The sequence below is a fragment of the Rhinolophus sinicus genome, linkage group LG18 (assembly GCF_036562045.2).
Source record: "Rhinolophus sinicus isolate RSC01 linkage group LG18, ASM3656204v1, whole genome shotgun sequence".
In the NCBI taxonomy this organism is placed as follows: Eukaryota; Metazoa; Chordata; class Mammalia; order Chiroptera; family Rhinolophidae; genus Rhinolophus; species Rhinolophus sinicus.
The window spans coordinates 166096-191924 of NC_133767.1; the positions used below are offsets into that span (position 1 = coordinate 166096).

The 25829-nt window shown below is 52.7% G+C and overlaps 2 long non-coding RNA genes across 3 annotated transcripts in view; one reads left to right on the forward strand and one right to left on the reverse strand.

The window, feature by feature from the left end:
* The first annotated feature begins 998 nt into the window (after positions 1-998).
* On the forward strand, positions 999-25769 carry LOC141569476 (uncharacterized). Its single transcript, XR_012493168.1, has 3 exons — positions 999-1417; positions 23495-23641; positions 24558-25769. It is a non-coding gene; the product is annotated as an uncharacterized LOC141569476 (long non-coding RNA).
* LOC109438476 (uncharacterized) overlaps positions 2571-25829 on the reverse strand; it is a 172659-nt gene continuing 149400 nt past the window's right edge. For both annotated transcript variants that reach the window (XR_012493166.1, XR_012493167.1), the window contains 3 exons: positions 4432-4496; positions 3352-3807; positions 2571-2653 (listed from right to left, as the gene is read on the reverse strand). This is a non-coding gene — a long non-coding RNA (uncharacterized LOC109438476). The remainder of the gene's footprint in view (positions 2654-3351; positions 3808-4431; positions 4497-25829) is intronic.

Below are 25829 nucleotides of genomic sequence, written 5' to 3' on the forward strand. Positions count from 1 at the left end.
GATTCCCACAGAGCCAGTGAGCTGCGCGAGCTGCCGGGGAGCTGTGAGCTACCGTGTGCTGCCACGAGTGGCCCAGCAGCCAGTGTGTGTCGCTGCGTATGCAGCTGAGCGGCTGCTGAGTGCTACCGTGCGCCAGCCATGAGTGGCCGGCAACCCGTGCGGCCGCAGCCTTCATTGTGCTACTGTGTGTTTCCAGGGCTGCCGTGAGCTGCCCTGAGTGGCCGGCGGCCGGCCCGGCAGCCGTCTTGTGCGGTGCCGGCCACTGGGCGGCGGCAGCGTGGGCAGCTCTGTGAGAGCAAATGGCCGGCTGGGCCCATAATGGGTCAGGGAGCTTGTCTTACAACACAACTAGCCGAGGGATTTTGGGAGCAAGTTAGAAGTGGCGGAGGAAGAGGAACTTTTGGAATTACTTTCTCATTTTGGGAGCAAGTTCAAAATTGAGACTACCTTAGAAATTTTTCTGTTTTTGAGAACAATTACAAAAGTGGGTCAGCAGACCTGGATCTGCTAGACCGCATACATATAGTGGTTTAAATTTATAAAGAATGGTTCCTTTAAAAATGAAACAATACAAAGTATCTTGAGAGGGAATTTTAATACTTTTAAGTACATTTATTTATTTTTCAGAGGCTTTTTGCATAATGATGTATTTGATCATGTAGTCTTTTACATAAAGCCAACTGTTCTGGTCAAATGTTATGACGAAGCATTTGAAGTCAGTAAGAATTGTCATAAATGATTGAATTCAATCCCTTTCATACAAACAGATTGGTTTATAAGAGGATTTTTATTCAGATTGTTTAAAAACTATGTAAACAATGCATACAATACAAAAATTAGAAAATATAACCTGTTTAGATAATTAAAAAAATGATAAAAAAAAAAGTCAGGTCCACATTACAGCTACATCAGAAAACATTGATTAGGATGAAAAACCATTAACTTTTACTTTTATTTAAAACAAGAACATATGTGCCAGACATTCATCTTCCGAAACAAATGTTACTAAATGCAAAACTCCTTGCTCTTCCAGTTTTTAATGTATTGGGGAAAAAGTACTCGCTATAAAGAAATATAACATTGAATATAACATTGAAATGCTTAGAACTCAAACAAAAGTGAAAATAAGGAAAAAACATAGTAGGAGAAAATTTTAGACTTCTAAAAACACTTTGAAGTCAAGTTCAATTTATATTAAGAAAACTCAACATTTATTGAATGTTTCCTAAGGGCCAGAAAATGTGTACAGGACAAGAGAAAGGATGCATTTCTCATCATCAATATAATTCTGTCTTTCCAGGGAAAGAGGTTCAGTGAGAGTATACTAACAACAACAAAAATAGATTAGCGAATGAAGAGAGAAAATCCCAGAGGGTTTAAAGATCACACCTGGAAGGATCTGGAAACCATCCTGAAGGTAGGTATTAAGTAAAAAACTAAAGGGTCTGAGATTTTGGCTTACTTGCAAGTTAACATGTGAGCCTGTCTGAATGATATATATGTATACAATTGACTCTCGACCAATGTGGGGAGTGGGGGTGCCGATCCCCTGTGCAGCCAAAAATCCATGTATAACTGTTGACTCCCCTAGAAGTTTACCACTTATAGCCTCCTGTTAACTAGTAGCTTTACTGATAGCATAAACAGTCAATTAACACATATTTTATTTGTTACATGTATTATACACTGTATTACAATAAAGTAAGCTGGAGAATATAAAATGCTGGACGGCTGGTTTGCTCAGTGGTTAGAGTGCGGTGCTCCTAACACCAAGTTCTCCAGTTTGATTCCCACGTGGGCCAGTGAGCTGTGCCCTCCACAACTAGATTGAAAAAAACAAGAAAACACACGAAACCATGATTTGACATCCTGGAAAACCACCCTGTTCCCCAATATGCCCCCTCCAAAAAAGAAAATATTAAGAAAATCATAAGGAAGAGAAAATTCATTTATGTACAGTATATATTTATTGATACTACAGGTCTACATCACCTGTTTAGAGGAGGAATTGTCTGCCAATACCTACATCAATATTGTCTTATATGACACAAAACACTATATATGTTATAGCTATTACAAACATTAGACATGAAAAATAAAAATAATTGTGAAAAAGAAATTCATATTTATTTACAAGTATAGCAATTCATGAACCGATAACAAAAAAAGCAGCAATATGATTGCTTAATGATTGCCTAGTGTAATTGATGCGATTGCTTATTGGTAGTAAGGAAATCTCTAAAAAAGTTTCCAATATATTTACTGAAAAAAAATCTGCACATAGGTGGACATCCACAGTTCAAACCTGTGTTGTTTAAGGGTCAACTGTACTGAAAAAATATGGGAACCCTGTGTCAGAGTCAAAGACCAGTTATAACTCTGATAAAAGCAGTAGCCAGAGCAATAGCTGACATTGTTTTTTAAAGCCTGGGTCTCCACACAGAGACACGGTGAGAGACTGATGGTACCTGCACATGAAGTGGGGTGCATCACAGAAGAACTCAGGAATTAGGCAATGCTGGTCTTACCTAGACCTGCTGGGGACTTATCTGTTCTCCCCGCAAATGAGAAAAAGAGGCCTTATATTTATGCTGGAAGGAAAACAAATCTTCCTTAGGGAGGAGAAGGGGACATTACTTTCCTGGAATGGTTCCTGGAAAAAAATAAATAAATAAAATAAACAAAGCTCTCTACTATTTAATATAGTGGTCAGTAAAAGAAATTTCCCCCCACTTTTCATAAAGGTTTGCCATGATGGGTGAGAACAGTATTTAAGAGGAAGTTAGACAACACAATCAGACTCTCTGTGACAAATTTAGTCCATTGGGTGACATTTATGGGTATGATGCTCAAAATGTGCCCGGTAAAATTTTATGATTTTTCCCGAGAGCCTCTGCCTCCATGTTACTACTATATTCTAAAGAGTTAGTTTGTTAGAGATATGGAGTCATAAAGCAGCACGAAATTGTCAGAAAACTGCATGGTGACCTCGAACAATTACGTTTAGTGGAAAAAATATTCAAGGTGAGAAGAGTAAGAACACAAAATCACGGTCTGGAGCCGGGTTCTGGGGTGTCCGTTATGGTGGGCAGCGGGGAGCCCTCCGGCAATCGGGACTGTGTTTCTGCTGCGCCCTACTGCTTTAGGTAACGCGAGTCCCAGCTCGGTGAACACAGCACCTCCTTGTTTGATGAGTCTGTTTCCCTGTATTTGGTTAAGCAGCCTCCCCATTCCTCAAAGATAAGTTTCCCAAGTTACTGTTGGGAATTCAAACACTTATTCTCTCTTTAGCTGGGAAGGATCCACAGAGAGACAGTTTTACATAACGTTGTCACTAAACCACTCAGTTACCTTAATTTTCTCACTTCCTCAACTGAATTTCAAAAGTGATGCGCTCCGAGGAGCTGAGCAGTGACAGGGAGGTGTATTCACCACGACGTCCAAACATGACATCCGTGTTCCGAGCGCTGTCCGTGTGTCGGCCGGGGCTCTGCCGGCTGCGTCCCCTTCGGTCTGCACAGTGACCCTGAGTGGGGGTGGTTTCCATTTCACACGGGAGGGAACCAGGCCCCCGCGCTGGGGCTCCTCAGCGAAGGTGACGGGTCGTAAGCGGTGAAGACGGGGGCTGGACGCCGCGCCGCCTGACTCCTGCTCTCGGGTGCGGGGAGGACGCGCGCCCCGCGGGCATTCGGGACACCTCAGTTCAGACTCCGCCTCTTGGCTTTGGACACACTGCTTCCTTTTTTTCACGTCTCCGTTTGAGTGCTCATCAGCCCCCCCATCTTCCCTTCATCTGCCTCCTTCTGGCTGAAACAGACGAGAGGAAAAAGTTCGACACCCTGCCCCCAATCCAGGGGTGGCAAATAGTTGTCACTCGACGGCCGGGTGGTGCCACCCCGGACCAGTAGACAAGCAGGCTGGGCGCTGGCAATGAGGGTGTCGCCTGCCGTGAGCACAGGAAGGGCTGTGATGACGAGGCCACTGCACATGTGACACCCCTGCTCCAGTCTGTTCACACAAACCCACATTTTCTTGAGAAGCACAAACAAACGACGTAAACGCATATGTGTGTGTACTGCGGACATATGGTACTTTTGCCTGCCTAGAACTTCTCCTCCTCCTCTGGCAAAACAACGCAACTGTAACCCCCACAACAAAACATGAGGTAGGACCATAAAAATGTAAAGCACACACATGTGAGTGCACACACACCCCCCTCTGGCTCTCCTTGGGGAACTGTCCCTTTCCCGCCATCAGGCCATAACCTCCCCCACTCCCCCGCCCCACGAACAGACCCAAGACCAGGTCTGACCAATCAGAGATCAAAGCATCCCGCCCTCGCCACCGTGATTGGTTCAGGGATGTGCACTTCACTCAAAGCAGGCCAATGAGACTCAAGCCTGACGGCTCCTGCCCCCTGGCAGGGCTCACCTGATAGGCTGCAAGACCGGAGGTGTTGGTGGCCCTCTTTGTCCTGGGTTGGGGAGCTCTTGGTGCTGAATAGAGCCAACAGGAGAAAAGCAGAGTTAGGATGGAGGGAACCGTGTCCCAAGGAGGTCGTTTCAGCCCCTGATCCTGGCTCAGCTCGTCCAGAGCGGATCTAGTCTGATCTAGTCCAGAGGTAGCTCTACCACGGGAAGTCCCGACCCACGAGCCCGTCTGTTTTGCTTAAGCCAGTTGGAGTCGTGTTTCTGACACAACAGTGCTGTGTTGGAACAGAAGCATAATGCACGAATGACACTGCGATTTTCCTTGGAACGGGCCTAATGCCTGTGTCCCCTCAAAATGGGTGCGTTGAAACCTGTCCCCCAATGAGATGCATTAAGAGTTGGGGCCTTTGGGAGCTGAGGAGCACCCCTGTGATACAGGGGACCCCACGGAGGCCCCCTGTTCTCCTTCCTACATGTGCGCGCCCAGAGAGAAGCTGCAGCCTCCAACCAGAAGCTGGCCGTGCTGACACCTGATCTCGGACGCTCAGAAACACACAGGTCCCCGGGTCTGTGGCGCTTGTCACAGCAGCCTGCACGGGCTGAGACGTTCCGTCACGCACGTCCACATTCACCTGCCATCCTTCCCCACATTCCAGGCTCTTTGTAGCAAAGGACCCTCCATCCTCAGCCCACCGTGGCCTGCAGCAAGGCCCAGTGTACCTGTTGAGACCTTTCGCGTGTCCATCAGTCAGTGGACAATCCCACAGTTTTTAGCGTGGCGTACACAATGCGGCATTCTCTGGCCTCTGCGTGATGACAGCAGCTAGCACGCTCAGCCAGCCACCATCCTACGCAAGTCACCTGCATTAACTCATCTAACGGCGCGACCAGCCTCGGAGTGCTGGGCTCACCACTGTTTTACTGGTGGGGCCACAGAGGCACCGAATGGGTGAGCAGCTTCCTGGGTCAGATACTCCTGACCCAGCGCCAAGCTCTCAGCCTCAGGCCGCACCAGCCTCCTCACCTGCCACCAACACCAGGACGCGCTCCCGCACCTTTCTGCTTTTCACTCCTCCCCTCCGTGCTATAAAGGGTTAAGAGAATTTGTGGAGCAAATTCTAACTCTTTTGTGGAGCAGAAAAGGCCAAAGCGCAGACCATGATAATTGGGCTTGTTTTGTGGGGAGGAAATGCCTGTCTTGGTGTCAGGACACCATGTAGAAACGTGTTTTATGCCACATAAATTAGTCTGTGTGCTCACCCCATGCTGACGGCGGCCTGGGCACCAGCTTAGCCTGGGGGTGGTTCGTTTGCAGCCACCGGCTGCATCCGCCTTTGTGTCTCCCCAGAGCAGAGTGCACAGCAGTGGGTGAGCCTCGTCTACACTTGCAGAGGGGTGAGCCAGGGTGGGCCAGGCTACAGTGAAATTAGGAGGCAGAGGCTCAGACACGTGTGTTTCTGGGACCCTGTGAAACTCGATTCTGAGAATCTCAGTAACAGAGCTGAGTCATGGACGCTTAGAATCCCGGGGTCTCAGAATCGCCCTTCTTAGAATCCTGGAAATACAGATGCAGCCCACACAGTGCCGTGTCTCAGCGAGGTGGCAGCCCCCATGTCCACGGCTGGGCCTGTGCCCCTCCTTCCGCCAGCCCCCACCCCCTGTGTGTGTCTGGTTCATCCTTTGTGTCTCAGCTGTGTCACTGTCTCCATCTTTGCTGATGTGGGCCCCTTGGAGGTGAGAGCCGAGCCCCCAGCTTCTCTCATCGTCGTCCTCTCACTGACCCGCCTCCGTGCTCCCAACACCCCCCCCTCAAGGTTTGCAAGGTGCATCCGTGCCCCAGTGGGGGCATCCATGCTATGGCGTGTGTCAATGCTGCATTTCCTTTTATTGCCAAATAACATTCCGTTGTATGACTGTACCTAATTTTATTTATCCTTCAGTTGGTTGATGGACGTTTTGGCTGTTTCTGTCTTTCGGCTGCTGCTGTGACCGTTCGTGCACAAGTGTCCGTGTGGACTCGTGTTTCCAGGTCTTTTGGGGCCTGTGCCGAGGAGTGGGGTTGCTGGGCGAATGGTAATTCTGTGTTTAACGTTTGGAGGGCCCTGCAGACTGTTTCCACAGCAGTTGCACCACTTTACAGCCCCACCAGCGACGTGTGTGGGTTCCACGCTCTCTGCATCCTTGCTAACGCTAGTTCTTGTCCATCTTTTCTGTTAGAGGCCCCTTCGTGTCTGAAGTGTCGTTTTTGAATAGCATTCCTGCAGTGACTAGTGACTTTCTGCATCTTTTCATCAGTTTGTTGGACATCTGTGTGTCTTCTTTGGGGAAGGAAAGAGTTATTCAACACTTTAGCCCATTTTTAATTGAATCACAGGTCTTTTTAGTGAGTTGTAAGAATACTTTACATTCTCTGGATGTAAGTTCCTTATCAGATTTATTATCTTCAACTACTTTCTCCCATTCTGTGATCTATCTTTTTACCTTTTTATTTTTCATTTAAGTTGACATACTATATCCTGTAAGTTTCAGGTGTGATTGGACACTTACGTACCTTACAGTGTGACACCCCCCCCCCCACGTAACCACCTGTCACCACGCAGGTATCACAGTATTGACTGTAACCCCCCCTCACTTTCTTGATAGCACCCTTTGCAGCACAAAGCTTTTAAATGTAATGTCGGCCGATTTATCTTTTTTTTTTTTTTATCACTGATTATTGTCATAGCTAAGAAAACATTGTCTAAAAGGTCATAAAGCATGAAGATTTACTTCTGTGTTTTTTTTGAAGAGTTTTATAATTTTAGGTCTTTTTTATGTCATGTTACTTTTTTTTTGTCATGTTACTTCTTAAAGAATTAAAAAAATTTTCCCCAGCTTTATTAAGGAATAATAAACAAATAAAATTATATATATTTAAGTTGTATTATGTGCTGTTTTGATACATGTATATACTGTGGAATGATTACCACAATTAAGCTAATTAACGTCTGTCACCTCACAGAATTGTTTTGTGGTGAAAACACTTAAGATTTAACTCTCAGCAAATTTCAAATATACGATCCGCCTTATTAACTGTAGTCACCACGCCATACATTAGTTCTCTAGAACTGAATCATTTTGCGTAATTGAACCTTTGTAAACTCTGACCAACATCCCTGCCTTGTCCACCACCTCCCGGACCTGGCCACCACCAGGAGGCAGGTTGGGCAGATGCAATGCTTGGGACCACGGCAGCACCGCAGGCTCTGCGGAAAGCCCTGCTTGGGAGGTCAGGCTGCGAAGTGGGTTTCGTGGCCTCTGGTGTGGCCCTCTGGCCAGGCTTCCCTTTACGTGAGATGAATGATGCGCCTTGATTGGATTTTGGGGTTCTCTGCAGCTGAAGTCATTCCCATAGATCCATCCACCTGTCAGCGTGGTTCCCAAGCAGACCAAAATCCACATTTTGTTTTGTTTCTGGAAATTGAGGTTTGGTTAGTGCCAGGGCTCTTTGTAGGTTTGAGTTCGTGAAGCCAGCTCTCCAGCTCCCAGTTGGTCACAGGTGTATGGCCTTGGTCACTTGCCCCAGGTGAGCAGAGTTTTCCAGACTCTGGGCATCTCCTGCAAATGGGTGAGTCTTCCCCATGGAAGCCGAAAAAGCAGGGGTTAATTTTCTTTTCCAATTAGCTCTGCATTTTCTATAAAGATATAATCCTTTATTAAGTTAATGAGGCATAATCATTATTAATTGCTAATTATTCATAGTTGCTTGCTCTATTTAAAAGAAATGATGCCATTTAGAGCAAGATTTAAAGATATGCAAATATCAAACGCTTCCTTCAAATATTCAGCTATTTCAAACATTCCTTGAATATTCAGCTGGGGTACCAAGCAAGCACAGTGACTTTTTTGTCAGGAACATACTAATTTTGCTCCAAATTCCATGACATGGGAGGTCAAGGTGTCCTCCCCCCATCCTTGGCCACCTTCCTTACCTTCTGAGTGGCGGTTCCCCCGTCTGTGCAATGGGGGCTGTTCGCACTGAGCGTGTTGAAAAAGCCAAGAAAAGTGCATCAGGAAAAGTTACCCTTGTTTCTCAGGCTCTGTGGGGGCACCGAACGCCGTAACAGAAACATCAGACACACGGCAGGGGCTCCCGCACTCCTGATCTCTGTGGGTCGTGACACTCGATACCAGTAACCCGTTCTGTTTTGGAGACCATCTTACATTTAACAATGCATTGTTTTCTGATTATGGAGCCATGTTTACTCGTAGAAAACCTAAGGGATTTTAGGAGCATATGAAAAAAAAAATCTTCCATAAAACTACCCACTAAAGATTTCAGCTGTACGTGTTGTGCTTCTCTCTTCCACTCTCTCTCTGTGTAAAAATAGTGGAGTCATCTTATATACATATTTTTCTACCTAACTTTTCCAATATGTTATAAAAATTCTTCTCCCTGCGGGTGTTTTACCTTCCATGTTTAACAACAGAAACATATCAGACTTTGGAGTAGGGTCACTTGGGGCTGAGAATTCACAGCTTTGTCGTGTCTTAGGTATTTGTCCCTGGGAAAGTCTCCGTCTTCTCTCATAGGGTGAGTGTGGGGTATAAATGAAATAAGGCCGTGGGCCGCTTGGCACAGTGCCTGAAATGTCGTGGTCGGTGCCTGTGAGTGGTGGTGGCTCTTAGGGACACAGATGGTCGACTCGGTGGTACTGCCGTGAGCGGCAGCCCTGGATGCACAGTGACATGAGCGATGGGAGATGGACGCCCCTCTCCTGGGTAGTGGTCTTCACCTGCTGCTCCTCTCTGCTGCACACACCTTTCCCCGACTGCTAAGCCAGGGAAGCGAACTGGAAGATCTCACCCTTGCAGGTAAACGCTTTCATCCATCTGCTCACAGCCAATTGGCCAGAACTCACTGTGTGACCCCCAACTTCAGGCTCTGTCAGGTACCCGGAGAAGGATACCCCAGTGCAGCTCCATGGACTCGCCGTTACAGGCCTGTCTGCTGTCCTGAAGTCAGTGCACGTGTGTGATGCGTCCTCAGCCCTGACCTGATGTCCCATCAGCCTGAAGCCGGGCTCCCAGTGTCTCCACGCCAGCGCTCTATGCATCTGAGTCACTGAACTGCAGCTGTGAGCAAATGGCCGGGCTGACCCCAATGCAGTATTCCATCAGTGCCCTGTCACCACCCTGATCTACAGCTCGTCCGAGGGCCATCGGTCCTGGAAGGGACAGTGTCAGGCCCCGCTGCGGCTTCTGGGGGGTCACTCAGTGGGCCAGCTGAGCTGAGGGGTCCCTGCAGAAAGGGGTGCTTTTTTGTTTCTGTTCCCTCTTCCTTCTTCCCAGTTAATCTCACCCTCTCCTCTTCCCAGACCCTGGCAGTGGGGTACGAGGGGAAAAGGTTTTAAGGGCCAGAAAAACATGGGCGTGCGTTGTGGCTTTGCTCTCTACTGGCTCTATGTCCTGGGGCAAGTTGCGTCCCACCTCTGGGCCCTCATCTTCTCCTCCATGGAATGGGAACAGGATGGGCTCTCTGACTGCTGTCATTCTGTGGTTCTGTGCCTCCATGTCCGAGCCGGGCCCAGAGCTGCACCCCAGCTGGACTCGGACGCTGGTGTCAGCGTGGGTGGCCAGGGGAGCAGGAGAGCCTCACAGAGCCAGGCAGAGGCTTTTTCATGGTGCATCACGTTTTCTGCTTTGAAACGGGAGCTGAGAAATAGTGGGGGGACAACGCGGGGTGAGCAGAGGCTGCGTTACAGGCTCCCAAGTCACTCAGTGAAACCCCATGACCCCTCGGGGGGGCATGACACCACACCACCCGCTCTCGGGCGCTGGCTGTTTCCACATCTCTAAGATCTGTCTGTGTTTGTAAAAGCACCTCCTCCTTGGATGTAAGAGGAAGCCAAGGCTCGTGGGAAGGGAGGCGACGCCCACGGTCCCCTCTCCGGGCAGGCAGTGGGCGAGCAGAGGCAGCTCAGGGTCTGAGATGAGCGGTGGCCACTGGTCCCTGTGCCGCCCTCTGTGGAGCAGAGCAAGTTTTGTTCACTGCCTCTGGGCCGCGCTGTGTCACTGGCCTCTGGGGGCTGACCCCTCCGTGTGACGGACTGCTCGTCATACCCACAGCCACACTCTGTAGAGTTTCATCTCATTAGTCAAATTAAATCTCACTTCTGAACCTGGACTATCTGTCTGATAGACTTCAAGTAAATTATCATTTTATTTATAGCTCCCCGTCTTCCAGAAACTTAAGTGGCAATATGTTATCTGGCTCATAAAAAAATAAAAATAAAATAAAATAAAATGACACCTCGAGCAGGGCTGTGACTAATTAGGGAGACTTCCACACGGCTGCTAATTTGAGACGCTGAAATAAAATGTGTGCCAGCCGCAGCCCGCAGCAGCCGCCCGAACTCCAGGGGACCAGGCTCGCGCAGCTGCAGGCTCAGGTGTCACATTAAGTCAGACAATTATCTGACGGGCTGAGCTCACTTGCAAAGTGCCATTATAATAAAATCCTTCAACTGCTTCGCGGGGGCCGAGACACCCACGGGGGAAGGTTGGGCGATGTCAGGGGTTCTGCCCGGGCACTAGGTATTATCTGCACGCAGCTGTGGCAGGTGTGTATTGCAGAGGCTGCAACGGAGGCCCCGAGTTTGGGGGCCGGGCTTAGCAGGAACACGCAGAACAGGTCTGCGTTTGTGGGAACCCACGCTGTTTACTTTTTGCCTGCCAGCATTAATTTTTATTTGAAATAATTTTAGATTTACAGGATACAACAGAGCGTTACAGTCCCCAGGTACCCGTCACCCAGCTGCCCGGAATGTGAGCCTCCCACGTAGCCGCGGTTTATTTTTGTGCCAGGCACTATTCAGGTGCCAAGGACATGGAGGCCGTCTGTGTCCTCAGGGAGCACAGCCTTGCGGTCGGTCGCACGAGTGGCCGTGATGCCCAGACGCTCTCAGACGCCGTGGAAGTCGGCATCCACGGCTGCTGCCCAGTGGCCACTGCAGCACACGCTTGCCATCGGCAGCATGCGTGGCCCTGCGTGAGACGCACCCCAACTCAGGGCCAGGAGAGAAAGGAAGGCGCTGCGGGCGAATGGGGTGTGTGTGTGTGAGGACACGGCACCTGGAATCCTCCCGTGTGTCACCTGGGACAAGCCACCCTACGTGACACTGCAGAATGGGGTGACACCATGCGGACAGTGGGTGGCGCAGGGAGTGAACGAACGATGGAGTGTGCATTTGTTCATCTGGACGCCGGCAGGCGGGTCCTGACAACTCTGTGCCCCCCCGCCCCCTCTCCCTGCAACCCGACCTGTCCCCCCGGGTGTCTTCTCCATCTGGCAGCCAGACGGGCCTGTTGACAGCGTCATTTGGGTCATGTCCCCTGTCTGTTCAGGACCCTCCACGGCCTCCGAAAAGAAATCAGAATTCTCAGCAAGGAACATAAGATCAAGAGGAGCCGCAGGGACGTGTCAGCAGTGAACACAATGCACAGGGTGGAATGAAGACCCAGTAGGTGTGGGGGGACCTTCAAGCAGGGCGCACGCAATCGGAGCCTCAGGGAGCGAGCGATAGGAGCGGGTGGGCAGACCCTCAGGAACGTGCCGACTAACAGAGGCTCTGACTGCCGGGTCACGGTCCTCTCAGAGGACAGCGAAAAGGGCGGGGGTGAAAAATACTTCACAAATGGCTGAAAATTCCGCAAATGGACAGAATCCATAAATCTAAAGGTTCATGAAGCTGAGTGAACAAGACACCACCACGTTGAAAGTGGCCAGAGTGAAATTCCACATTACCTGTCGGGAAAACGAGAACAGCAGCAGATTTAAAAAACTAGAACCCATGAGGGACAGAAGGAAGAGGTACAGTACTGTTGAAACATTGAAAGGTAAGAATTGGGAACCCATACGTTTGGTTACAATTGACATTCAATATTATTCTTGTCACGCAGTGCGGCCTGCGGGGAGTCATGCAGGGTCTCTGCTCCCGCTCCCCACATAAGAACGCAGGACACGGTGAGGCCAAAAAGGAACACCCACGGAGCCACTAGGTCGGGGAGTCGTACCACTATATTCTCGCTGGCGGCTGGGTTGGAGACACAGGAAGCAGGAGCCACACTGTTCGCAACCCTCACTGTGCCGCCACTTGCCAGCTCAGCCACCATCTCCTTGCTAGGCCCCCATTTTCTACTAGCGTAGCCACGGCAGTTATATTAGTGGCCAATGGCTCACTGGTTACAGCTGACGGCCATCCAATGACAGTTGATGGCCGTTTACTACCTGAGCCAGCACCTTTCTACTTCAGCTTCAGGCGGACAGTGCAGTGGACACAGTCTGTGAGGTGATCTCCCTGATGTGTAAGAAAATTAAAAAAAAATACAAATTAGGAAACCAGAATTTTGCATCCCGAGAAAATCTCCATCAGGAATAAAGGACAATCAAGACACATTCAGATGAAGGGAAACTTAGGAGAATGAGGGATGGACTCACACTGAATGGCTGAGGGGAGTTCTCTGTGCAGAAAGGAAACGAGACGCAAAAGAAACGGAGCCTGAGGAGGCTGAACCACGCAGGCTGTTCTGGGAACTCTGCTGCTTCCAGGCCTTCGCGTGCACTCGCTGGCTTCTCCTGGACCCTCAGACGTGACTCACATGGCCCTTCTCTGACCCCCCTCACCCCCCCACCAGCTGTTACAGCACCTGGTGTCCCCCCGCCTGCCTGCCCGCCCGCCTGCAGCACCTCTTCCCTGGAGGCAGAGTGTGAACCCATAGGAAGTGAGAGCTGGGGTGGACGAGACGTGTGGACGGAGGCAGGCAGGGCTCCACGCAACTGGCACAAAGGAGAACGCTGGCTTGTGTGTGCATCTCACACGGCCATCTGCTTTAAATGCATAAAATGTCTCTGGAAGACTTCCCAAGACTCTGATAACACTTGTTTAATTCCGGGAATGAGTTTAACTCTGAGAAAGGAGCCTGGGCTCTAAGCAAATAGTGAGGGAGGAAGCTGGCGTGGTGGCGGTTTGGTTTCTGTTCCTCCAACACGACTGAGACCAGGACGCAGACGCAGGTGGTTTATTTGGAAGCACAGTGAGGGCGAGGAGGTGAGACCAGAGGGAGGAGGGCCGTCCGGGTGCGCTCCTGGGCAGGTCGCTGCGCGGGCACCTGGGCTGCGCCTGTGGGATCCCTCTGAGGAAGCAACGTAGGGTCATCCGTCGGGGCTTGAGGAGGTAGGGCCGCTGGTCACTGACCTCCAACCCCTCTTGCTGTTGACACCCCATGTTCGCACACGAGCGTGCATCCAGGTGGGCTGAAGGGACCAGGAAACACGCTGGTCACAATTTGGACTTGGTTAGTGTTCATTGGAAATACGTGACCATATTTCTCTTACGTGACCTCAGCCTTGCAGCTAGAGCCGCTCACAGCAGGTGGGCCAGGGGACCCAGTACAATGAATGTCCCTTTCTCCAGCGGGCGGATTTGTCTCTCGCCGCCAAGCTCAGAAATGCTGGGTCCCTGCCACCTCGGCGAGGGCCACCTCGTGCTCCCAGGGTCTCAGCATTAGTTCGTGAACCGCAGCGTCTCCCTGCTCACCAAGCACTGTTAGTCTTAATTAACCAGTTTGCAGGCAGCTTTTCAGCCTGTCAGGTAGTGAAATGAAATAATGAGCAGGGCCAGAAGGGCAGGGAGGCCACGGTCAGCGCTCTGCAGCACCGCGCCTCGCTGCCGCTTGCTCTCAGAGGGTTTTCAGTTTGTTTTTGGCCACTTTCCTTCCTCCTAATCGTACCTGCAAGCCAGGGGAGCCATGTCAGGGTGGGGCGCTGGCATCAGGTGGGGGTTCCGCCCCCCTGGTATGGCTCGGTTTTCCCAGGCGAAGTATCTTTATGTGACACTGCAGGGATGGGCTCTTAGCTTTTAAAATAATGACTCCATTTTTAAAACTATCCCTGTTCATTATAAGAAGTTCACACAGTGCCAAAGTAGGAAGGAGGAAGTGAAATAAATCACCGAATCCTTATACCTAAAAATAACCGTTGTCAACATGAACTGCGTGTCAGTCCCGACAGACAGACAGACAGAGATGCTGTACTAAGTAGAGGTACAATAGGTGCTATTTAATCAGAATATAATGTGCTATTTAAATAAGTTATTAAATTTTCTTGAGTTTAACAGAAGAAACAATTTAAATAAAACTGAAGGATTTGCTAAACTATAATCCTTCACCATAACTACTGTTCCTTGTAAGAACCCTCTAACGTCAAGGAAAAAAAAAATTGACAGAAGTAGGAACCAGTATTTTTTTTAACTTCATGTTTTAATTTTGGGCAGAATTGTGACTCCTGATGTGAAAGATGAAAACCGTTAGCACATGTACGTCCTACGCGATGTCCCAGCCCTGCTGGTCTGTGACTGCCTTTACTTTCACTTGGTCACCGTGGGTTAGTTCACGCCTTGCTCTGGACACCTCGAACCCAGACTACTGAGTCTGGAGACTGTAATTAAACGGACTCCGTGCTCACGCGGTCACTTATCGACGTCCCATATTCTTTGTTTTATTATTTTATATCATTCTTTCATTTCTGATTTGTTTCAGACCTAAAGCAGGTTTGCCTGTTGCCTACATATACATACTGAGTGGCATGAAGGCACGTTCTAGAATTATAGCTCCTCCTCCTCGGACCTCTGTGGACGTGGCTCCCCTTTCCTCCTGATGTTTACAGCTGTGGGGGGGACGTCTGAGCCCCCCTGACATTCCCTCTCGTGTGTGACCTGTGGGCTTCCGGCCGCCCCAGGCGCTTCAGCAAGGTGTGCGCTCCGTACCTCTTCCTGGAGGAGCACAGGCACCTTCATTCAGAAGGTTCGGTTTTGCCTTCTGATCTCAGGAGGTCTGTCCACTAATTCATTTGCATTTGTTCCTTTTGTATTTTGTGCGTTCTCTGCTGCAGGGTCATCAGTGATCTTAACGTGGGAGTCCTCTGCCCTCCCCAGCTGCCCACCACCTGTCCAAACACTTTGATCTCATGGCCTTGTTTCTGTGTTCCAGTAAGAATAGTGTCAAGCCTCCTTCTGTGTTAGGAAACTCTTTTCAGCTCCGTCTGCTTTATCCTCTGATGCTTGTACGTCACTCATTGCGCAGGATTATCACTGGGTCGGTTTCTCGCCCTCGCTCTGTAACCTCCCCCGATATCTTGTTTTTTGAGAAAACCCTTTTGTCTTTGAATATTCAAAGACAATTCTGTTCTCATGAGGTGCTTCCCCAGGAAGCGCTTGTGCAGTGTTTCTTCCTGCTCCTGGGGGCGTTTTCCTCCAGAAAGGGGTCCTCATCTTCAGCTGCTGCTTCCTGTGTCGTCCTTTCTCCCCATCCCCATAGTAGGTTTGCATTACGGCTGTTTTCTTTCTGTCTTGTTCTCGTTCCCAGACGACGGCTGAATTTCCCCTCTTCTCTTCCCAGCCCCGTCTGGTTGCTTCGCAAGCCACAGCTGGAAAGCTGGAATCTGTGTGCTGGATGCTTTTGTGTGGCATGGGCTAGGTGGGCGGAGCTCCGAGCCAGAACTGCAGACTGTTCCTGGGGACACCTTCTGCCTTCCAGTTGTTCCCCAGCTCCAGGTGGCCACAGGAGCCTCCGTCTTCACTGACGGTGTCAGCACCTACTGCTTGCTCTCCCTTCCCACCCGCTCCTCCCCCGCGAGGCTCACAAGCCCATAACCAGAGGAGGCAAGGAGCTGCCACCTCTGTCCACCCACCCGGCTGACCTGGGGATGTTTCGGGAACTGGGCCCGTCTGTCACTGCGCCAGGACCACCAGTGTGACATCATGGGCACCCTCGTGATCCTGGGCGCTCTCTCCAGGCCCCCGTCCCCTTGGGCTCCTGGCTCGGCCCCTCGGTCACAGAGCACCCTCTGTCCCTCCTCAGGTGGCCCTGCTGCTGGCTGCAGGGCTGAGATCTGTGATGCAGGCGGTCCCATCACTGCGGGGACACACCCTGTCCCACACAGTTGTCGGGAGGGTTTACGGGGCTGGAAGTGTCCTCGGAGACGCTGGCGTCTTCCCTTGGCACAGGCCCCGCCCCTGCCCGGCCCCACGCGTCACGAAGCGGCCCTGCGTGTGCGCCTATAACCTGCTGCTCGCAGGAGTGGGGGGCGGAGAAGCCGCACGGCCTGGTTTGCTTGGGTGGCGGAAATGTCCGAGCTGCCTTGGGAACGAGCCTTCTTCCCATTCACGGTTCTTCGCAGCTGACATATGGTGGCGGGAGCCGAGGAAATAGGCCCATCCTGTGTCCCCAAAGAATTGAGCCATCTTTTTGCTGGTTGCCGCCTGCCACCCCTGCTGAAAGGTTAATCTGGCTCCTCTCAACGAGCACATTTATCACCAGGAAGAGGCCAGTTGTGGGAAATATCGATCAGCGGCCGCCCGGCCTCTGCTCGGCGGGAACCAAGCGACGGTCAGTCCACGGCTTGGTGCTGGGTGGTGGGAGGAAGCCGTGGCCTCCGCAGCTGGAGGATGGGGGATGGACGCAGGACGTCTTCCTTCCAAGGGCCTGTCCTGCTGGCTCAAAGGGCAGGTGGGGTCAGTGTGGCTGGGCCAGGATTGGGACTCTCGGGGGTGTGACCCACAGGTGGGGGCTGGCTCATGAGAGAAAACGGTGTCCACAGCGCAGCTGGCCCGTCTGTTGGAGTAACTCCTTGATGTAGAACCGGCACTCAGAAGACGAAATTCAGCGGAGGCCCTGACGTGGGCTGGCCTCCCCTCCCCACAAGTCAGTTGCTTCCAGACCCTGCCAACCCCTTGCACACACTGTGCCGTAATTTAGCATTAAGTCTGGGTTCCGTCGCCTCCTTGAACCCTTCCCTCCCTCCCTCCCAACTGCCCGCCCGCCTGCCAGGCCCTGGGCTGAGCGTCAGGAAGGAGAGAGGGCCCAGTGCACCCCCGACTGGCCCCCAGTCTCTCATAAGGAGAAAGACTCTTCAGCAGGAAACTGCTTCACGGTTCAGTAAACTCTCTGTCTGGAGGGCCAAGGTGACTCACTGTGAGCATAAGATGTGCTCTGATTAGGGGAAGAGCCAGGAGGGCTTCAAGGAGGAGGTGGCTGTGGAGCAGTGCCTTAGGAAGGGCTGGGATGTGTCGTGGAAGGTGCTGGCGTGGAGACAGGCGTGTGCGTATCGAAGGTCACCTGTGCACAGAGGACAAAGGTAACGAGTGTTGGCAGGTTTAAAAACCATTGGGCAGGAGACAGCTGCTTACGAGCATTTCCGGCCGGCACGGGAGGGACGATGAGCAGAGCACCCACTGCCCAGCGGGTGACGAGGAGAGAAGTCCTGGAGGAGGCCAACCCTCAGCGGAGCATTCAGAGCTTTCAGAAAGGAACGAGGCTGAGAGACGAGATGGGACTGCTCAAGGCAGTGCACGAGGGGGAGCGGTCCCAGGACCCACTCGGTAGCTCGTGCTTCATCCCCGTGTAGGGGGAGGAGGAGATGTTCTTGGGAAAAGGGGCGAGAGCAGATCCCGGGCAGGCCAGACGCTGAAGGAATCTGACAGTCAGAGGGTGGCAAGGCAGAGGCGGGGGTAAGAAGGGGAAGGACGAGCCCTCGCCGCACCTGCAAAGTGCACCTGGTGTGACTGATGGATGCGGAGGGGACCTGAAGGTGGGGACACTGTCAGGGCCCCCCCGCAGACCTGCAGGGAGGGGGGATGAGGGCATGCGAGAGATGGGACGACAGGGTGAGACACTGAAGAGACGGTGCCCAGGACACACAGGGCGGAGGGGAAGGGACCGACAGGACTTTGAGGCGTGTACAGCTATTACAGCTACTCTAATAAATGTCACTGTACTACTTGTCTCACGAGGACCTTGTGAGATGCCAGCAAACTGAAGACGGACAAAAAAAGGAACAAAGCACATTTTTTTACAAACGATAGTCTGGGAAATTGATTTTGTTCAAAGGAAGTGAACGCTAGAAAGGAAAGCAGTGATCACCACGAGACATCATAGAAGACGCACCCTCCTCCTTTTAGGAGCGAGTGGGGAGGGACTGCGGTTTTGGAGGCAGACACTCAGGTCCGGAATCCCCACTCCCACACCTCCTGCTCTGTGACTCTAAACAAAGTCGCTCCCACTACCAAGCAGCCCAGAACCTCACCCCTGGGCCTCAGCGTCCCCCTCTATACAATGGGACAAGTCCACTTACTGTTTTTATCATGAAATTAAACAGGACAGGGGACGCAGAGCCCCAGCTCGCGCACTGACCGAGTTAGCTCCCAGCTGACGGGTGTAGTAACTCATTTATTTTCTCCCCAAAACAACGCTTTGCGATAGGAACTGTTGTGATCAGCACCCTGGTTTTACAGGGTAAGAAACGAAGCCCAGGGAAGTGACAACACTTGCCCGAGACCAGAGAGCCTGACCCGGCGAGGGTGCATTTAGCCACCTGCCCCACGGCCATCCTGGGGTTCCCGCCGCTCTGGTCACACGTGAGGGAGAGAAGCCAACGAAGGCCGCAGCAGGCCAGCGTCTGCGTCAGAATCAGCGCGGTAGGCATGCTCAACACCCCCCTCCTCCCCACGCCCCACTCACACCCCACACACAGCCTGGAGCCTTCGGCCTTTAACCAGTCAGCAGAGTGGGCTGGCATCACTCAGGGTTTAATGAACGATTGCGGGAGATGACACAGGAAGGGCCTGAAAGTTCCAGAAACTCGCCCTGGGTCAGAGGGGCTGGACCTGGGCTTTGACCCCAGGTCTGTGTGGTCAGCACCTCGACAGCTCACAACGTGGGAGTTTCTGGTGTTGCCGTGGTTTCGACACAATCTCCATGAGGATTTTACTGTGAATCACAGGGTATTACACCCTCGAGGAGAAAGAGCTTTGCAAATATGGGGCCTTGACAGAGTTTCCAGAACCTTTCAGACTTCTCTGCTCGTGTGTGTGGCAGAGACAGGCAGACAATTCCTTTGGATTCATACCTCTGACGGGACTTTCCCCTGGAATGTGAGGCTTTACGGCCTCCTTTTCTCTGAGGACACAGACCAATAGCCCGAGGACGAAAATCCCCTGGACTCGCTGGGGCAGTTCTATTTCCTGTGACAAAATGACACACTCGCTGTGGCATCATCTGGGTGATGATCTGCCCACCTCCTGGGAGGCCAGCGAACGTGTCCCGTGTGCTGCACAGGGCGGGGGTCGGCAGGGGCTGCTGCGCCCCATTTCCCTACCTCCCCTCAGGGAGCATGACCACAGCGCAGGCCACCAGCCAGAAATACCTGCGAGTGGTCTCGGTTCCTGGGCCCGGAGCCTGGAGGCCAGGCTGCAGCTGCTCGCGCACGTTTACCTATGACCCCGCCTGACGCGCCCCGGCTCACACTGCACGTGGCCTCGTCTGGTGAGGCCGTGACCTGCACCACGTCCAGCATTTCCCTGATTCTTGTTCGTTGACTTGGCAGTCCACTGTCCACTAGAATGTGAGGTCCGTGGTGCCTGAGGGCACGAGCCAGGCCGTTTCATCCTTGCTGCGTCCCCAGCATTAACACACAGGAGGTATGTGATCAATGCTTGTTGGATTAATACATTCTTATCGGGGTGAGGATGGGGGAACCATGGACATTCACGGTTCTATTCAGCTGTGGCTTTTCCAGAATCTTCTGCCCACTGAACTGAGTCCTACGCATGGATGGCTGCCTTGGTTTCTCTACTTAGACCCCGAGTCTGTGGCCAGGCCAGAACCTGCAGCTGGCTTGGCTGGGGCTCTGACACTCTGCCCAGGTCGCGCCACATTCTGTCCTCAGGGAGCTGCTTCCTAGCCCTGACCCCTCACCCCGCTGTCTGGGATCCTACAACAGGCGGGGTGACTGACTGGAACAGCCTGATGCCCTCGAGTGTTTACAGCCATGACTTGTCTGCATCTGTTCCCTGACAGACAGCAACTGTGGCCAGAAATCAAACTCAAGTTTGGACGCTGTGCATCACGTTTCCCAAGCACTTTGATAGGACCAGCATTAGGGGCGGGTTCGTGCCTGCTCTTTCCTCTTTTGTCTACACCATCATGGTCACCACCACCATCAGCAGCATCAAAACCACCATCTCCGTCACCACCACCACCACCACCATCTCCGTCACCACCACCACCACGTTTGTCACCAGCAGCAGCAGCAGCATGTGTACAGCACACAGGTGCAGAACCCAGGCTCTTCACATGGATGTGGATCTCGCGGCCCCACCAGCACTGAGCCCTCAGAGCCTCACGTTCTGATCTACAAAGGATGATGGTAACGACCGCAAGAGTCATGATGAAGACCCAGTAGAAAATGCAGGCCAGGCCACGAGCTGAGTGGGGACAGTGAACACCTACCAGTGTTGTCATTAATATTAGTATCGATGCTCCCTCCCTCCATTTATTACGTGGGAGCTTTTACTAGAAATCAGCTACTGAGCTCTGCTGAGCCGTTTGTTCGCTCATTCCCCTGCTCACACACAATGGCTGCTCCGTGTAGCTGTTGTTCTGGACCCCAGCAGGTTGGGGGTGAATGTGACAGACAAGGCCTCGGCTCTCATGCGTCTTACGCCGAGCGAGGAGGACAGACAAGGAACGACCCCACCACGGCACCTTTATCTAGAAAGATCATTCCCATGTCACAGACTAACAAGTAGCAGGAGCGGTGGGGGGTGTGGCCTCCAGGCCCCTCCCAGCCACTGCTGCATCTGCCCTCATCCTGCCAAGCCACGAGGCCACCGCCCAGCGTCCCCCCCTCCACTTTTTGAATGTGCCTAGAGACCCCTCCGCTCGGCCGCTTGGTCTCTCATGCACCCTCCTGGCCCCGAAGTCACTCCAGCTGTGTCTCGATGGCATCTTGCTTTCCTGGGAAACACACCAGGCTGGATTCCCTCACTCAGCGGGAACAGCGTGTCTCCTCGGTGAATTTCAGCTGAGTGCGTTTTATTTCCAAGGACGGCCGTTAAGTAACAGCAGGGGAGAAACGTCTGTGGAAACCGCCCATCGAAAGCCAGTGGCTCGACACACCGTGCTGGCGGTGCCGTCACCGCTGTGCCGTCACAGTGGCAGCCAGGCCGGGGCCAGAGGCTTCGGGGCTTCATTTGCTCCCATCGATTTCCTTCATAGATCAGGTTGATACTAGACGTTATAAGGTTAATTTTGGATGATTAACTTCTCCGTATCGGGATATCTGATTTAGTTTTCCTCTCAGACACTTTCTCTCCATTGATTTTCAATATTGCACTTTCCAAGAGGGAGGTAAAAGGCTTCCAAAGGGTCTGTCAAGCACAGGCTCCCCACGGCGCCTCAGTCTCCCACACAAATACCTGCCCAGGGCGGGAGGAATCAGGTGCAGGCAGCTGGGGCCTTCCCTAGCCTATGCCCGTTGGGGAGGCTGGCAGGGCTCCTGACCCTGGGGACACCAGAGCAGGTCCAGGGGGCGGTGAACAAGAGTGTTACCTCTGGGTCTGATGTCCAGCCTGCCGTTTACTTGGGACCTGGCCCTGACAGCCGTGTAGCCTCTGCGCCTCAGTTTCCTCTCTGAGTACAGTGGGTGCTTGCCCTTGTGGAGCCAGCATCCAGCTCCTCCTGTTCTGGTCCCAGGAGCCTCACCTCCTCAGCTTGCTGCGCTTCCGCTCACCCCCGGCCCTTTGCACGTGCTGTTTCCCTTGTTCGTTTCATACTCTCCTCTGCAGGCCCCTCCCGCCTCCCACCCAGGCCTCCTCTCGCTGGCTTCTCCGCCGACTGCTCCTCCCGGTGCCAGCATCTGCGCCCTCTCACGCTGGACCACGAGTGCCATCAAGCAGGGACGGCCTGTCTTGGGCAACAGTATGGAGCAGGGGGCCTGACACGTTGAGACCACACTGGATGTTTCGGAAAGAATGACTCAGATCAGCAGACAGTTCTGGAATGTGATGGGGAGACATGTGGACTCTGCATGCCCTTCCCTGCGACTCGGGCACCATGGGGACTCCCTCCTGGCGGCGTCCCCTCCCAATGCCTGCCATGCCTAACAGTGCATTCCAGGTACCCCCCACCTCCAGCCTGTTCCTGGCTCCCAGCTGTAGGGCCAGGGTGAGCAGATGGAAACTTCTGGCATTCCCTTCAACCCTAAAAAGGCTGGAGCCGGAATCAATCTGGTGCCCACACTACTGACCCGACTACGTGCCAGACACGTTTAAATACTTGTTCACTCCTTGAAACTTCACCCAACCCTGAGTGTCAGGCAGTGTCGCTCCATTCGTGCCCACAGGGGGTGATACCAACGCCCACGGAGGGTAAGTGTCTCGCCGAAGCTCACACAGTGCAGCTGGGACCCCGCCCCCAGGGGTCCTACTCAAAGAATCCACGTTCCTACACGACAGATGTGAATGAGAACGCCGACTCTCCCTCTGAACCTGTTTCCTCCTGTAAACGCCCGCGCACTGTCTCTGCCTCAGTGTGCCCCTGTGACGTTTCAAGGGTACGAATGCCACGCCCTTAGCCCACTGCCTCACGGCACAGGTCCAATTCGTGCCTCTCCCCGGCCTGTACCTGTAGTGGGATCCACTGGCAGAGATTTCCACAACTATTGTTCGGCGAAGCTTTAGCATGTTGGGGATAAGGTGAGAAATGGGAAGAACAATCTGTCTTTCAGTGAGGGATGGCTCTGCGATGGAAATCCTCGTCCTGCGGCTGCGATTTAATTAAACCTGTCAAGATGTCCCCAGCAAGGCCAGGTGGCGGGAGGAGGCAGCGGCGCTCTCGAGAGGAAACGGCCGCAAAGATAAAAACTGCAGAACCGTGGACCAGTCCAAGGGCCGTGGTGGGGGTCCTGGGTCCCCAAGGTGCCCGTCCCAGAAGTGTGTCTCAGCCTCGCCTCTAGTGCCGAATCGATGTCTGGGACGTGTCTTCAGGGCAGTTGAGCCGTGGAGCCGCTTAGCTGAGATTGGCACTAAGAGAGGGTTGTCCTGCTCGAAGCCTGAACCAGCGGGCCTGGGGCATCCACTCCGGACTCACGAGTGGCTGGAGTCTGGAGACGAGCCGCAGTTCTGTCTGCTGGGCGGCAGGGACGTCAGTCTGTGGTGATTCTAGGTCTCTGATTTTGTCGTCCGCAGTGGTGCGATGGCCGGTTCAGGCAGAACCGGGCTTTGAGAGTTGTCACGAAGACGTTCAGACTGGTCTGAAGGCACGTAAGTGTCACCTCCGGCCGCGAGACACCTAGCTGCAGTGAAGGTGGACGGCGTTTCAGGTTGGGTTGCCAGGTAAAGTACAGAATGCCCAGCAAAATTCCAAGTTCCGGGAAACAGCCATCTTTTTAGTAATTAGCCATTTTGTACTAAAAATATGTGTCGCTTATGTGAACTGCAAAGTGCACCGGGGGCTCTGAGTGTTTATTTGGTAAATCCAGCAATCCTTCTAGGGGGAGGCGGCCCCTAGGGGGAGGGAGGACTGGGCAGCTGGTCAGACACGGGGCTGGCGGGTGGGGCTTGAGGGGCATGGCAGGGCCACCCGGGTGGCCGAGGACAGTCAGGGAAGACTCTGGAGGGACGCCAGTTTTGGAGGGGCCCAAACGAGGCAGAAGTGCTCCAGGGAAAGGAGGGTGTGTGGGTCCCGTGCACGAGTGGCACACACAGTCAAGGAAATAAGAGCCAGCCTGACTTCTTCAAGACCTGGGGATCATTGTGATGTGGACGGATTGTGGGGTGCAGGAGGGGAGTGCTGGAAGGCAGAGGGTGGGCAGGGCCAGACCCAAGGGCATTCTTTGCCAAATTATGGCTTTTATGAGCACAGTCCAGTCTGCCCACAGGGGCTTGGTCCTCAGCACTACCTTGGAAATACGGTGTCCCGGCCAATGTCAGCCACTCATGGCCGAGTCCAGCGGCCTCTGAGGTGCCAATGTAGACTCAGCCCAGTGGTGACACTCCACAGCGAGGGCACCACTAATGCAATCACTTTCTCCCTCGTGAGGCGTGAGTGCAGGGAACGAGCAGGCTGTGCAAACTCCCTGGTTCACCATCCCCGGCAGCCACCCCACCCCGTGGGCTTCCTAGGGAGAAGCAGGGAGGCTGGGAACCGTGTGACTTCGGGGTTCCTCTTGCACGTTATGACCCCATAAGTCCTTCAAACCCACTGGCAACAAGCTGTGTGATCTCTGAGTGTCTCCTCTTTAAATCCTAGAAGACACACCTGCTGGATCGCTACGCCCCTGGGGTTTCCTGGCAGCTCAGCTCTCTGAAATACGGACGACCTTCTTACAGAACAACGTGGCCAACCAGTGCGCCCTTTACCTCGATGCAGCCGACGAATTACGCCCCACCTGAGGTGCTCATCAGCGTGTTTGCTTTTATCATCCTGCCCCCGAGTCCTCACAACAGTGTGAAGACCGGGTCTCCTGCCGTCCAGTGGTGGGAGCAGATTCTCTGGAATGAGGGTGCGTAAGCCAAACTCAGTTTCATTTCCCGACAGCTCGGAGGACGGGGGTAGTGGGTGGGGAGTGGGGGTGACAGGAACTCAAACACAGTGCCCCTACTTCCTAAGACAAGTAAATCTTTTGTCTGTGTTGGCCACCTGTAGACTGGCCATCCCGTATCTTCCCCAGTCAGGAGGTCTGCTGTGACTGATACATTCACGCAGGAGGGTTACCTGGCCAGGTGCTCTAAAGTACTTTGAACAAATACACAATCATGAATGACATGGGGACGTGGTCTGGGAGGGAACGAGAAAACGGGGAGGTAAATTTGGTCTGAGGTAGCTGACCTCTAATAAACTACTGTCCAATAGCTTTTGCTGAACTTGACCTTGATGCGAGGTAGGGTCAGATCAGTATGGGGGGGTGGGGTGTTTGACAGCACTGTGGTTGGGGCTCCAAAAGGAACAGATTTCTCATTTCTTAACCTGGGCCCCTGTAACCTTGAGAAAAGTAAGTCATTACATACACTGCCTGGCCTTCAGTTTCCATAAATAAAATGGGGATGATAATTCCACAAGCAGGTTCTCGGACTGACTTTGTTCAAAGTGCTCTGGGCAGTGAAGATGCAGCAAAGGGCAGACGGGGATGCCCTGCTTCCCCCCAGCTGCGGACTCCTCCTGTGGGAGACGGCGTGAGGCACTAAACATGGTCAGCTGGGCAGCGAGGTTGACGGCTGCACCACGGGAGGGGACAGGGCTGTGCCCACGAGGGCCGGCGCCACCAGGGAAGTCTTCTCTGAAGAGACGGGATTTAGCGAGAGGCTTGGACGGAGATATGAGGCTGCCGTTGCAAGAGCTGGGCACAGCACATTCCAGGGGGCTGGTGCCCACACCCTGACGATGGCAGAATTCGCGTGCTTCAGGGATAAATGAAAATACGCATGTGCAGAATTCAACACAGTGCTCAGGACGCGATAAATGTCGGAGGACTAGGTGTAACGACGGGGGGGGGGGGGGGGGGAAGTCAGGAGGATGGGGGAG